The following is a 16,010-nucleotide window of genomic DNA, read 5'->3' on the forward strand; positions in this document are numbered from 1 at the left end:
TGAGGTTGATTAAGTTTATGTTGAAATCTTGTTAAATTATTGTGGTTGTTTGTGATTTATTCCTTAGGACTGTTGTACTGTGGTATTTTGAGAAAAGTAATGAGATTTAGTGGTTAGAAGACTGAATGAAAAACTGTGAAAAATTGGTAACTGTCAAGCTAAAAAACGGACTTAAAAATCAACAGAAAATTGGAAGAATTTTGGGAATGGGGTTCTGTCCTTTGGTAAGCTATAATCATGGAAACAAAATTTATATTTAGATCGAAATAGTAATTTAATAAAAATTTGAAGTTAGTTTTAGAATTATATACGTTTTGGAGTATTTTGGATAATAATTAAGAAGTTTAAGAGTAAAATGGGTATTTTATAAAAGATGTAAGATTATTTTGGCAATTATATTATACGTAATAATATTTTAACAAATTATAAAATATATTGGAATAAAAATATAAATATTTTAGAAATCTCAAAGATACAGAATAATTTATAAAAGATTAATAATAAAGTTCAAGTTAATAAGTTTTGGGTAATAAAGAAAATTATTATTTTTATTAATTTATTAAAATTATTATCAATGTATTTTCAAAATATATTATATATTAGTATTTTATTTAAAAGATATTATTATATTTATAATATACTAAAAGGGTAAGCATAGAACTATTCTAAAAACTTTAGAAAGACAAATCTAAATTAAGAATCTTTGATTCTCTTTCCATAAGACATTTAGAGAAAGGCGAAGGAATAATGCAAAGATAATTTATATTGTGAAATAACAATAAAGAGAATAAATAAAGAACGAAAAGAAAATGAGATAAGAGGAGATATGATGGTGAGTCCACCGAGATTTACTTTCCAGAGATACATTGGCCAATCCAGGGAATGGTCGCACCTGTAAGACAAAGGTTGCTTATAGAGGTTATGACACTGGAAGTCAAACTCAAATAAAGGTTGCTGAGTTAAGTTGGAATATAATTCAATAAATAACAGAGTAATCTTAAAAATTTTTTAGAACACCGACTTAATTAAAGAACTTTATGATTCTTTTTCATAAGATATTTAGTGAAGGATGAGAGAATAGTGTGAAGATAATTTGATTTATTTATGTTGATAATCAAAAGACTGAAGAAAAGATAAATCGGCACATGTGATTATGGGAAGGTCACGAGAGGGTGCCGATAGTATGGTTATGGTGGCAAAGGATAAATGTTATTAAGCTGTAGACTTTGTATGTGAATGATTGTGTGGGGACACCCGTAAATATGGAATGGCTTCCAAGAGAAGGGTCACATGCTTCAACTGAAAAATTAGCACCTGCAAGTACTTGCAGAGGTCATGTTCGAGATATTTCAGCTGGAGAATCAACGTCTGTAAGAAGAAGAAACTTGCAGATGTTATGTCATTGGAATGCCTTATCCAACTTGCGAGTTGGATTGCGTCAGGTGTGGGTCGAAACCGACAAATAAGCTCATTATCTGCACTAGAGATTGACATGCATCATACTTGTTTGCGCATATTTGTTTGTGAGTGTGTTTTCTGTGATTGTGGGTGTGCTATATGATTGCTTGATTTTCGTGTCCTTTCTTTTTAAGTCTAAATGTATTCTATTACTCGTTGCTATTGGCTATAGCAATAAAATGAATATAACTATACACTCCGACCCTACTAAGGACTCCCCAGTTCTTACTCCCTATTTTCATCGCTTTTAGCTACAGGTGTGAAGGTTCAATGCGAAGTTACAGGAGCATAGAAGATTATATTTACAAGTTGAGTTGTTAGAATTTATTTTCCCCTCGTCATTTAATATTTTGGTTTTTAGAGGGGTAGGACTTGTAATTGAGGTTCTTTGAATAAGTCTATGTATATAAAGCTCTGTGGATATATATACTTTTGTGATTAAGTGATTTAAAATAAAGTCTCCTTTTGTTTTCTTAATTAAAGTTTCGGTTCGTATTCACGAAGGCTCAATATTGAATAAAGATAGTATAAAATAAAAAGGTTTAGAGGTAAGTAACGACTGAGATTTTGGTATGCTCATGAGGTGCTAAAAGTTAGGGTATTACATTATGGTATCAGAGCAGTTCGTTCCTGTTAGAGCCTTGGAAATGGACTGACTATGCTTCACTGCATACTCTGAGTGTCTGTCATGCAGTAGGACTTGTCCTAGTGACAAGAGTTTGAGTTTTAAAAACATAATTGTCTATTGATTAATGATGTTAGTCGACTATTGCATCTTTCATGGTATTAGATTTGGCCAACTTAATATTGATGATTTGTGTATACAGGAACACAAATGAATTATCACAGACGAGATAGAAATAATAGGCTATGCGAATCACAAGGTTTGGTTTTGTTAGAAGTTTCATTTTATGGATTGGATTCGATTCGACGTATACTCTCTATTCGTGCTATATGACTTGGTGTCATCTCTTCTTTCAGTATTTTCATTGGAATTCTTTGTTTCGGATTCTTTCCTTAAAATGTGATTTGAATACTTCTTTCAACCATACCTTATCGTTCATGTATATCCTTGCCTGATTGTGATCCTATTTGTTCACTTGAATCTTTTCGAGAGTTCATCCTTGATGTTGATTATATTTTTCTCATGAATCTAGTTTCTTTTTCGTAGATTTCGAGTTTATTTTATTGTATCAAAATTTTTTAGGGCAAAAATTTTTTTGTAAGGTGGGTAGAATGTAACGACCCATATTTTTGAAAATCTAAATATAAATAAGTTATAATTTATTTTATTAATTGGAGTTCCTTATTTTTAGAAATTATTTTATTAAAAATAATTAAATTAATTTTATAACTATTTAAGTTCAATAAAATTCAGATTCTTATATATATTTTTACTATGATAAAATATTTTACATAATTAAAACTATAATTTTAGTAATTTATAAATAAAAAATTTATATATATATATATATATTTTAATTTGAGTAATTAATATTTTTAATTTAAAATTAAACTTTTATTAATAATATTATTATCGGGCTCAATATCCGCCAATATGAGTAAATATCAGTACTTTTCGGTGTACTTAGCTTTGCTAATGCTTCACCGTATATCTTTTATCATTGTGTTGCTAATGTTATTTATAATAGTAACTCATATATATTATTACTTGTGTTTTAATATATCCAATTTTCATAATTATCCGTTTAGAATATTTATAACTTGAATTGCTGACTCAACAGCTTAAATAAGTGACACCCAACCTCTTGTGACACCTAACCCAATTTCATTCAATAATCATCATTACCAATGTTTTATAATATCTCTTTAACGTTACAAGAAGAAAGAAAAGAGAGAGAAATGGACCGTCAGCGAGAAAGAGAATCTATGGCTGATATTTTAGATTTTTGTCGGTAAAGAATTTTTCTCAATGAAATCTCGTTGAAAGTATAGTTCTAAACTAACAAACAATCCTCAATCAAAATTTAATTTGTTTGTCACAAGTACAAATCCCAATAAAAATAATCGAAGTATTTAAACCTCAGATTGTCTCTCAAGGAACTGTAGGAAAGTGTGCTCAATTATTGGTTATAGATTGTATCTTTTGGGAGTTTTTGTATAATAGACAAGGAATGTAAATTGCAAGAAAGTAAAAAAAATTCAAATGATAAAAAGGTCTTTGTAAGGGTTGATGGTTAAATATCTTTATCCTTGTTACTAACCACAACATGATAATTTAAGGATCAATCCCATTAAGTCATCCTCTAACAAGTGAAGAAAAGTCAAATGAGCTTTATCAATCCCAATCCATAAGTCCTAGCCACTCACTAATTGACTTAGTGAAAGCTAGTGTCAATGGACACCAATTATCACTCACTTGGACATTAGCAACTCAAAGTCACCTAAGTTACCATCCTAAGCCAAGAACACAAAAATCTACCCTAAAATCCAACCAATCATTTTATCAAACACTTGAAAAGTATAAAAGGAAAGCATAATAAAATAACAAGAAATATATAATCTAATACTACCAAATGAAAGGAAATAACAATAACAAGGCAATTAAACAATAAAGAAACATAAAACATGAAGTTGCATTAAAGGAATTTAAAATCAACAAAGTACTCATAGACATTAAAGTAGCAAAATAGAAGAAATTAACAAGAAGAACTAAGAGAGTAAAGATGTAGCAATAGAGAATTGAAAGGAAAAGTAAATGAAAACAACAATTAAAACTAGATCTAAAAAAATCTACCCTAATTCTAACCTAATTCTAGAGAGAGGAGAGAGCCTCTCTCTCTAGAACTCTACATCTAAAATATCATAAAAACTAAAAATAACACTACTTGGTTCATCCCCTTTCAATCCTTGGGTTCAATAGCATAAAAAATGAGTTGGATTGGGTCCAAAATGAGCTAGAAATCGCTGCCCATGAGTTGCTTAAAATGGCCCACGCTAATCCTGTGACGCGCACGCATGGACGACGCGTGCGCGTCACTTAAACACCAGACAACTATGGCAAATTGCAATCATTTTAAAACCCCAGATGTTAGCTTTCCAATGCGACTGAAACCGCCTCATTTGGATCTCTGTAGTTCAAGTTATGATTGATTAAGTAATAAGAGGTCAAGATTGACCGCTTTGCAATTCCTTCATTTTTTCATGAGTTCTCCATTTTTACATGCTTTTTCTTCATTCCCTCAATCCAATCTTTACCTTCTAACCCTGAAACCACTTAACAAACATATCAAGGCATCAAATGGAATCAAGGTGAATTAAATTTAGCTATTTTAAGACCTAAAAAGCATGTTTTCACATGTAAGCACAAATAAAGGAGAATTTACAAAACCATGCTATTTTAGTGAATAAATGTGAGAAAGTTGATAAAATTCTCTAAATTCAACACAAGATAAACCCTAAAAATGGGGTTTATCAATGGCACCTTCGAGCTTCTGGCTTTAATTTCTTGAGATCTGTAACCCTAATAAAAAATTCAATCTGATAAAAGTATTTGTATATTCTTTCTCTACACGTTGGCGTTACTTTTGTTCGGTAGAAGTTGACGGTGACATAGCTCCTATTTCCCTTGATTTTGGCCAATTAGAGTTCTAAAAAGCACATATAATTTCTGACATTTTCATCTTCAGCAGCTCGATTAAAAAACTTCTCCAGAGTTTCCCTGATTTTAATTTCATATGGAGGTACATTTTGGTAATTTTATAATAATTAAATATGAATTTGATAAGTGAATGTTGGTTTGATTGATTATTGTTTAAGGTTGATTAAGTTTATGATGAAATCTTGTTGAATTATTGTTGTTGCTTGTGATTTGTTCCTTGGGACTATTGTGATGTGGTATTTTTAGAAAATTAATGAGATTTAGTGGTTGGAAGATTGAAGAAAAAATCTGAAAAATTGGTAACTGTAAAGCTAAAAAACGAACTTAAAAATCAAACAGAAAACTTGAAGAATTTTGAGAATGGGGTTCTGTTCTTTGGTAAGCTATAATCATGGAAACAAAATTTATATTTGTATTGAAATAGTAATTTAATAAAAACTTGAAGTTAGTTTTATAATTATATACGTTTTGGGGTATTTTAGGTAATAATTAAGAAGTTCAGGAGTAAAATAGGTATTTTATAAAAGATGCAAGGTTATTTTAGTAATTATATTATATGTAAGAATATTTTAATAAATTATAAAATATGATGGGATAAAAATATAAATATTTTGGAAAGCTCAAAGATACAGAATAATTTATAAAAGATTAATAATAAAATTGAAGTTAATAAGTTTTGGGTAATAAAAAAATCATTATTATTGTTATTAATTTATTAAGACTATTATCAATATATTTTTGAAATATATTATATATTATTATTTTATTTAAAAGATATTATTTTATTTTTGATATACGAAAAGGGTAAGTTAAAAACTGTTCTAAAAACTTTAGAAAGATAAATCTAAATTAAGAATCTTTGATTCTTTTTCCATAAGACACGTAGGGAAAGGCAAAGGAATAATGCAAAGATAATTTATATTGTGGAATGACAAAAAAGAGAAGAAAGAAAGAACGAAAAGAAAATGAGATAAGCAGAGATATGATGGTGAGTCCACCAAGATTTGCTTTATAGAGATACATCGGCCAATCCAGGGGATGGCCACACCTGTAAGACAGAGGTTGCTTACAGAGGTTATTGACATATTTTTGAGTTTGGTAAAGCTTTGTGGACCATGCTTGCTGTGTGATTGATTTTTAATTTCTATCTTCTTTTTCTTAAAATCCATAGCACCCATGTCTTTCACTTCTATGTCAATCAGGTGATGCAAATAAAATTCAAAGTGTGTCATTGATTGATGTGTAAGTTTCATATTTTGTTTTGACCATAAAGTTTCCTTGCACATCAATCAATGTTCATTCATCATCCATTTCACAATTGCTTGATTATTTGCTTGAATGCTTCTATGCTTCTGTATTATTTGTTTATTTGTCTTAATCTACAAGTTCTCTTTGAAGTATCTCAAGCACACTAGAATGAGTGAAGTGCATGCTTCTTTTGTGTAATTGTGACATACCTTTTTATGCTATTGTGTGTGTTCTAAACCGCACGCAAACTTAGAACTCACACATTATTCTCCTTAATGTCACAAATTGAGTCACTCACTTCATTTTCGTGATCCTTACCTCATTCTAACAATTATGCTTCCTTGCTTGTGCATTTACTTGTCTTATTATATCCTGTTTCTTATTGCTCAGGATGATTTGTCATAAGGAAAATGGAAGCGGAAGAAAGAACACGCAGCAACCGATTGATCCACTAGCTGAAGGTGGCAATCCGGAGAGTCACCGTACCCCCTTACTCATCTTTGAATGCACCGAAGGCGGTGCAAACTTTTAAGTGTGGGGAGGTCGTCCGACCGATCGGCCGTTTTTGGGTGACAAATTTCTAATCCCAACACTTTCGAATTTCATTTTTAGGTCTTTTAGAATTTTTAGTTGCATTTTATTAGTTTGCATATATATATATATATATATATATATTAAGCTTAGTCAAAATAATGAAATTTTCCAAGGATTTTATCTATAGGGAATCCCAATTGATTTGAAAAAAAAATCTCAATGCATGAAATAGGTGATGTCAATAAGGGTCAATCATAAACAAGCATTCCCTAACAAAAAACGCATTGCTAATACACAAATTGCCTCATCAAAGATAATGAATTCAAATCACATGCTGGCCAAAACATATAATTTAAAAGATTTAGAAAGCTTGAAGGCATTGTCACATGTACTTGGTATCCAAAAATGTTAAGCATGAAGAGTTCAAAACCAAGTAACAACTTGTAACCTCAATAAAGAAATCCAACAATAAAAATTAACAACAATGATGTTAAAATAACATCTTATCGATAATCAGCTCTTGTAATGAAAAAACAGAAAAATAAACATAAATCAAACTAACTAAATAACTTACTAACTAACTAAAAGAGATGGTGATTGATGAACCACTATTTTATGGTTTATATTGTGTTTAATTATGTGGTTTTATCATGATCCTTACCCACTTATTCATTAATTTAGCATGCATTTATATTTCCTTCCTGAAATTACTACATGGTTGAAAACTGCTTCCTAGAGACTTTTTAATTATGCATTTTAGTTCTCCTTTATCCCATTCGATGCCGTAATCTGTGTGTTAAGTGTTTCAGGCTTTATAGGGCATGGATGAGTTGGAGAATGGAAGGGAAGCTAGCAAAAATGGAAGGAACACAAGAAATTGAGGAGATAACCAGCGAGAAGTGACGCGGCCGCATGGCTCACGCGTTCACGCGAAAGAGGAGAAATCACAGTGACGCGGCCGCATGGCTCACGCGACCGCGCAGAATGGAAAAGCACAAGTGACATGGAGGCGTGGATGACGCGAACGCGTGGCAGGAAAAAACGTGAATGACGCGTCCGCATGGATGACGCGATCGCGTGACGTGCGCGATCTGCATAATTGATGAGCGGATATTTTATACGCTTTTTGGGGGTAATTTCATGTAGATTTTAGCATGTTTTAATTAGTTTTTAGTTAAATATTATTAGTTTTTAGGCAAAAATCATATTTCTAGACTTTACTATGAGTGTGTGTATTTTTCTGTGATTTCAGGTATTTTCTGGCTGAAATTGAGGGAGCTGAGCAAAAATCTAACTTAGGCTGAAAAAGGACTGCTGATGCTGTTGGATCCTGACCTCCCTGCACTCAAAATGGATTTTCTGGAGCTACAGGAGTCCAATTGCAGCGCTCTCAACGGCGTTGGAAAATAGACATCCAGGGCTTTCCAGCAATATATAATAGTCCATACTTTGCGCGAAGATAAATGACGTAACTTGGCGTTGAACGCCAAGTACATGCTGCTGTCTGGAGTTAAACGCCAGAAACACGTCATGATCCGGAGTTGAACGCCCAAAACACGTCATAACTTGGAGTTCAACTCCAAGAAAAGCCTCTACTCGTGGATAGCTTTAGTCTCAGCCCCAACACACACCAAGTGGGCCCCAGAAGTGGATTTCTGCACCAATTATCTTAGTTTACTCATATTCTGTAAACCTAGGTTACTAGTTTATTATTTAAACAACTTTTAGAGAATTATTTTGTACCTCATGACATTTTCAGATCTGAATTACATACCTTTTGACGGCATGAGTCTCTAAACTCCATTGTTGGGGGTGAGGAGCTCTGCAGCGTCTCGATGAATTAATACAATTCCTTTGTTTTCCATTCAAACACGCTTGTTCTTATCTAAGATGTTCATTCGCGCTTAATTATGGAGAAGGTGATGATCCGTGACACTCATCACCTTCCCCAATCCATGAACGTGTGCCTGACAACCACCTCTGTTCTATATCAGACTGAATGAGTATCTCTTAGATTCATTACGCAGAATCTTCGTGGTATAAGCCGGATTGATGGCGGCATTCATGAGAATCCGGAAAGTCTAAACCTTGTCTGTGGTATTCTGAGTAGGATTCTGGGATTGAATGACTGTGACGAGCTTCAAACTCCTAAAGGCTGGGCGTTAGTGACAGACGCAAAAGAATCAATGGATTCTATTCCAACCTGATTGAGAACCGACAGATGATTAGCCGTGCTTTGACAGAGCATAGGAACGTTTTCACTGAGAGGATGGGAAGTAGCCATTGACAACGGTGATACCCTGCATAGAGCTTGCCATGGAAGGGACTTTGCGTGTGAAGAAGGATTTCAAGGAAGAGTTGAAGTTCAGTAGACAAAGCATCTCCAAAACTCCAACATATTTCTCATTACTGCACAACAAGTAACGCTATTATTCTCTTTTATTTTTCCAATCTAATAATTCCAACTGATAATTTTGATTAATATCCTGACTAAGAATAATAAGATAAATATAGTTCGTTTCAACAAAAATAATCTCCGTGGGATCGACCCTTACTCACGTAAGGTATTACTTGGCGACCCAGTGCACTTGCTGGTTATTGTGCGAATTGCCAAAGTAGATTGCATTTCGTGCACCAAGTTTTTGGCGCCGTTGCCGGGATTATTGAGTTTGAACAACTAAGGTTTATTTTATTTCTTAGATTAGGAATAATTTATTTTTTTGATTATAGAGTCATTAAATCTGATAGGATAGTTTCTTTTCAAAAATTTCTTTTCAAATTTTATTACTTTTCTTAATTAATTGTCATTTTTCGTGAGTCTAGTGTCTTGTTCTAAGTTTGGTGTCAATTACATGCTTTTCCTTGTCTCTTAATTTTTTTTCGAATTGCATGTTCTTGTTTTTCCTTGATCTTCAAGTTGTTCTTGTTTCTTTCTTGTTGATCTTGAGTTTTTCTTGTTTTGTGTCTTTTCTTGTTTCACTTGTGTTCTTTTTAAAGCATTAATTTTCCAAAGGAATATACATATTCAGAACAAGTGTTACATTTACTCCCAATTGGCTAGAGTATTGTTTTATTCTTGATGATTGGGCACCAGTTCTTTTGAAATCTTTTCAAAAATAATCTTTCTTGATTTAATCTTGTGCCAAACTCTAGTTTGGTGTTTCTTGTTAATTTAATATAATTTTCGAAAATTGTCTTGGTTTTCTAAAATTTTAAGTTTGGTGTTCTTCCTTTTGTTCTTGGTGTTCTTGTGAATCTTCAAGGTGTTCTTGATTTTTCTTGTGTCTTGATCTTAAAATTTTTAAGTTTGGTGTTCCTTTGTTTTCCCTCCAAAATTTTCGAAAATAAGGAGCATTGATCTAAAAATTTTAAGTCTTGTGTCTTTTGTGTGTTTCTCTTTCATCATAAATTCAAAATTAAAAAAAAAAATTATATTTCTAACTAATTTTGAACTACATTTTTCGAAATTTATATAAAAATTCAAATTTCATTTCAAAATATTTCCAATTTCTTTTATTTATTTCGTTTTTTTATTTTATTTATAAAATTAAAAAAATAATATCACATATATATTATCTTTTATTCCATCATGGAGCAAGTAGGAATGAACAGTCCAAGAGGACTCTGGGGTCATGCTAACCCCACTACTGTTCATATGGGAGTAGTATTTGTATACCCTCCATTAGAGTTGTAGCTTTGAGTTGAATCCTCAGCTCATTATCATGGTGCAGTAAACGCCAGTATTCTGGTCTTCCACAGTAGATCAGGATGTCTACAGATTATTACTGTTTCCGTTTGCTGTAAAAGATCAAGCTAAGAGATGGTTAAATAACCAGCCTAAGAACAGCATAAAAACATGGAAACAGCTGTCAGAAAAATTCCTGAATCACTATTTCCCTCCAAAACGGATGACACAGCTAAGGCTAAGCATCCAAAGATTCAAACAAGGAGATAATGAATCTCTTTATGATGCCTGGGAGAGATACAGAGAGATGCTAAGAAAATGCCCCTCTGAAATGTTTTCAGAATGGGTGCAATTAGACATCTTCTACTATGGGCTTACAGAAAAAGCTCAGATTTCTCTAGACCACTCAGCTGTGGATCTATACATATGAGAAAAACAATTGAAGAAGCTCAAGAGCTTATTGATACAGTTGCCAGAAATCAACATCTGTACCTAAGCAGTGAATCTTCCATGAAAGAAGAAGCTAAAACAGTAACTGCTGAACTCAGTCCGGTGGATCAGGCTAATGAATTCAATCAGCAATTAGACTTTCTAACTCAGCAGCTAGCCGAATTCAAGGAAATATTACAGGAAACAAGAATGGCTAACAGGAATATGGAAGTGCAATTAAAGCAGACAGAAAAGCAACTGTCAAAACAAATAGCAGAAGAATGCCAAGCAGTTCAATTAAGAAGTGGGAAAACATTAAATACCTCACTTCAAAGCAGTAGGAAACCAAGAAATGAACAATTGGTTACTCAAAATCCCTCTGAGGACAGTCAGAGCCCAGAGAGGAATAAAGCTGGCGCTGAACGCCCAAACCATGCTCATTCCTGGCGTTCAACACCAGAAACAAGCATGAATCCGGCGTTGAACGCCCAAAGGGAGCATGGTTCTGGCGTTCAAACGCCAGTAACAAACAAGGAGGTGGCGTCTAACGCCACTCCAGCTTCCACCCCTGGCATTCAAATGCCAGTGGGGGATCAGTCACATACAAGTGCTGATAACAGCCCTTTTAAAAAGGCTTCCCAACCCACTTCTGTAGGTAATAAACCTGCAGCAACTAAGGTTGAGGAATACAAAGCCAAAATGCCTTATCCTCAAAAACTCTGCCAAGCGGAACAGGATAAGCAATTTGCCCGCTTTGCAAACTGATGAGCGGATAATTTATACGCTTTTTGGCATAGTTTTTACATAGTTTTTAATAAGTTTAAGCTACTTTTAGGGATGTTTTCATTAGTTTTGATGTTAAATTCACATTTCTGGACTTTACTATGAGTTTGTGTGTTTTTCTGTGATTTCAGGTAAATTCTGACTGAAATTGAGGGATTTGAGCCAAACTCTGAAAAAGGCTGACAAAAGGACTGCTGATGCTGTTGGATTCTGACCTCCCTGCACTCGAAATGGATTTTCTGGAGCTACAGAACTTCAAATGGCGCGCTCTCAACGGCGTTGGAAAGTAGACATCCAGGGCTTTCCAGCAATATATAATAGTCCATGCTTTATTCGAAGATTGACGACGTAACTTGGCGTTAAACGCCAAGTTCATGCTGCTGTCTGGAGTAAAACGCCAGAAAACGTCATGATCCGGAGTTAAACGCCCAAAACAGTCATAACCTGGAGTTTAACGCCAAGAAATACCTTAGCTCGTGGATTGATCAAGCTCAGCCCAAGCACACACCAAGTGGGCCCGGAAGTGGATTTATGCATCAATAACTCACTCATGTAAACCCTAGTAGCTAGTCTAGTATATAGGACCTCTTACTATTGTATTAGACATCCTGGATTGTATTTTCTATCCTGTGATCACGTTTTAGGGGGCTGGCCATCGGCCATGCCTGGACCTTCTGCTTATGTATTTTCAACAGTGGAGTTTCTGCACACCATAGATTAAGGGTGTGGAGCTCTGCTGTACCTCAAAGATTAATGAAGTTCTATTTTCTTTATTCAATTCCTCTTTTATTCTTATTCCAAGATATTCATTCGTACCCAAGAACATGATGAATGTGATGAGTTAATGACCCTCATAACGTTCTCACTCATGAACGCGCGTGATTGACAACCACTTACGTTCTACATGCAACACAAGCTTGAATGTGTATCTCTTAGATTCCCCAACAGAATCTTCGTGGTATAAGCTAGATGGATGGCGGCATTTATGAGGATCCGGAAAGTCCAACCTTGTCTGTGGTGTTCCGAGTAGGATCCTGGGAATCCGGAAAGTCTCACCTTGTCTGTGGTATTCCGAGTAGGATTCCGGTAATGAATGACTGTGACGTGCTTCAAACTTGCAACCTGCTGGGCGTCAGTGACAGACGCAAAAGAGGGATTCTATTCCAGTAGGAAGCGGGAACCAACCGGTGATTGGCCGTACTGTGACAGAGTGCGTGAGCATTAGCTTTCACTGCGAGGATGGGATGTAGCCATCAGCATGGGTGATGCCTCCAGACTGGTTAGCTGTGCGAGTGACAGCCGCATAGGATATTTCCCGAGAGGAATGAAAGTAGCCACAGTTGATGGTGAACCCTATACAAAGCTTGCCATGGAAAGGAGTAAGAAGGATTGCATAAAGAATAGGAGAGCAGGCGTCCGAGAGCTCTACAGCATCTCCATTCCGCTTATCTGAAATTCACCAATGAACCTACATAAGTATTTCTATCCTTTTTATTATTTATTTCTTTTTATTTTCGAAACCCATAACTGTTTAATCTCCCTAACTGAGATTTACAAGGTGACCATAGCTTGCTTCATACCAACAATCTCTGTGGATTCGACCCTTACTCACGTAAGGTTACTTGGAGACCCAGACACTTGCTGGTTAGTTGAACGGAGTTGTGACTTCAAATAAGGACAATTATTGAATAAATCCATACAAAGACAACAACTTGAAAAGAATAGTGATCACAATTTCGTCCACCAAGTTTTTGGCGCCGTTGCCGGGGATTGTTCGAGTATGGACAACTGACGGCTCATCTTGTGCTCAGATTAGGTACTTTCTTTCAAAAATCTTTTTCAAAAATTTTTCTTTTATTTTCCGTTTTTCCAACTTTATTTTCGAAATAATTAATAAAAATACAAAAAAATTAGAAAATCATAAAAACCAAAATATTTGTGTTCTTGTTTAAGTCTTGTGTCAATTTTTAAGTTTGGTGTTAATGCATGCTTTTTAAATTTTTTTCATGCATTTTTTTCGAAAATCCATGCATTCATAGTGTTCTTCATGATCTTCAGTTGTTCTGGATAAGTCTTCTTGTTTGATCTTGATGATTTCTTGTTTTGTGTCTTTTCTTGTTTTTCTTGTGCATTTTTGCATTCATATTTTCCATACATTAAAGATTTCTAAGTTTGGTGTCTGCATGTTTTCTTTGCATCAAAAATTTTTTCAAATAATGTTCTTGATGTTCATCAGTCTTCAAAGTGTTCTTGGTGTTCATCTTGACATTCATAGCATTCTGCATGCATTCATGTTTTTGATCTAAAAATTTCATGCATTAAATATTTTGTTGTTTTTCTCTTTCATAATTAAAAATTCAAAAATCAAAAAAATATCTTTTCCTAGTTCCCTCCAATTTTTCGAATTTTGGGTTGACTTGGTCAAAAATTTCAAAATTAGTTGTTTCTTACAAGTCAAGTCAAAATTCATTTTAAAAAATCTTATCTTTTCAAAATCTTTTCAAATCATATCTTTTTCAATTTTTTTTATTATTTTCGAAAATTTCAAAAAAATATTTTTCAAATATTTTCAAAATCTTTTTCTATCTTTATATGTAATTTTCGAAAATTAGCTAACAATAATGTGATTGGTTCAAAAATTTGAAGTTTGTTACTTTCTTGTTAAGAAAGGTTCAATCTTTAAATTCTAGAAGCTTCTTTGTTTTCTGTTAGTTAAGTAATTTTTAAAATTAAATCTTTTTCAAATATCTTTTCAATTTATCTTATCTTTTATCTTATCTTTTTCAGAAATTTATCTTTTTCAAATTTGATTTCAAAATATCTTATCTAACTTACTATCTCTTATCTTTTTCAAAATTTGATTTCAAATCTTTCTCAATCAACTAACTAACTTTGTGTTTGTTTCTTATCTTTTCAAAACTACCTAACTACTTTCCCTCTTCTATTTCGAAAAATCTCTTTCTTTTTTCAAAAATTATTTTTAATTAATTAATTGTTTCATGTTTCAATTTTCGAAATCACTAACCCTTTTCAAAAAAAAAAAATTTATTTTCGAAATTTCCTTCTTCTTTTCTTCTTCTATTTAATTATTTAATTACTAACACTCATCTTCACCTCTATTCATCTAAATATCCGAACTCCTTTTTTCATTCTTCTACCCCTTTCTTTTTCTAACATAAAGGGAATCTCTATACTGGACATAGAGGATCCCTTTTTCTTTTCTTGTTTTCTTCTCTTTCATATGAGCAGGAACAAGGATAAAGGCACTCTTGTTGAAATTGATCCAGAACCTGAAAGGACTCTGAAGAAAAATTAAGAGAAGCTAAATCACAACAATCCTCCAAGTTTGATGGAAGAAGCATCTCCATTCCTGCCATTGGAGCCAATAACTTTGAGCTTAAGCCTCAATTAGTTGCTTTAATGCAAAACTGCAAGTTTTATGGACTTCCATCTAAAGATCCTTACCAGTTTTTAACTGAGTTCTTGCAGATCTGTGACACTGTAAAGACAAATGGAGTTAATCCTGAAGTCTACAGACTCTTGCTTTTCCTTTTGCTGTAAGAGACAGAGCTAGAGTATGGTGGATTCACAACCCAAGGATAGCCTGGACTCATGGGATAAACTTGTCACTGCATTCTTAGATAAGTTCTTTCCTCCTCAAAAGTTGAGCAAGCTGAGAGTGGATGTTTCAAACCTTCAAACAAAAAGATGGTGAATCCCTCTATGAAGCTTGGGAAAGATACAAGCAGTTGACCAAGAGATGTCCATCTGACATGTTTTCAGAATGGACCATATTAGATATATTCTATTATGGTCTCTCTGAGTTTTCGAAAATGTCATTGGATCATTCTGCAGGTGGATCAATTCACCTGAAGAAAACGCCTGAAGAGGCTCAAGAACTCATTGACATGGTTGCAAACAGTTTATGTACACCTCTGAGAGGAATTCCGTGAATAATGGGGTACCTCAGAAGAAAGGAGTTCTTGAAATTGATGCTCTGAATGCCATATTGGCTCAGAACAAAGTGTTGACTCAACAGGTCAACATGATCTCTCAAAATCTGAATGGATTGCAACATGCATCCAATAGTACTAGAGAGGCAGCTTCTGAAGAAGCTTATGATCCTGAGAACCCTGCCATGGCAGAGGTTATACTTAGGTGAACCTATGGAAACACCTATAACTCATCATGGAGAAATCATCCTAATTTCTCCTGGAAGGATCAACAAAAACCTCAACAAGGTTTTAACAA

The 16,010-nt window shown here is 33.7% G+C and overlaps 1 non-coding gene across 1 annotated transcript; it reads right to left on the reverse strand.

Annotated features, from left to right (window-relative positions):
- Positions 1-15,429: 15,429 nt before the first annotated feature.
- On the reverse strand, positions 15,430-15,534 carry LOC130937551 (small nucleolar RNA R71). Its single transcript, XR_009068765.1, has one exon. It is a non-coding gene; the product is annotated as a small nucleolar RNA R71 (small nucleolar RNA).
- Between the last annotated feature and the right edge of the window lie 476 nt (positions 15,535-16,010).

This window comes from Arachis stenosperma, chromosome 6, assembly GCF_014773155.1.
Source record: "Arachis stenosperma cultivar V10309 chromosome 6, arast.V10309.gnm1.PFL2, whole genome shotgun sequence".
Lineage (NCBI taxonomy): Eukaryota > Viridiplantae > Streptophyta > Magnoliopsida > Fabales > Fabaceae > Arachis > Arachis stenosperma.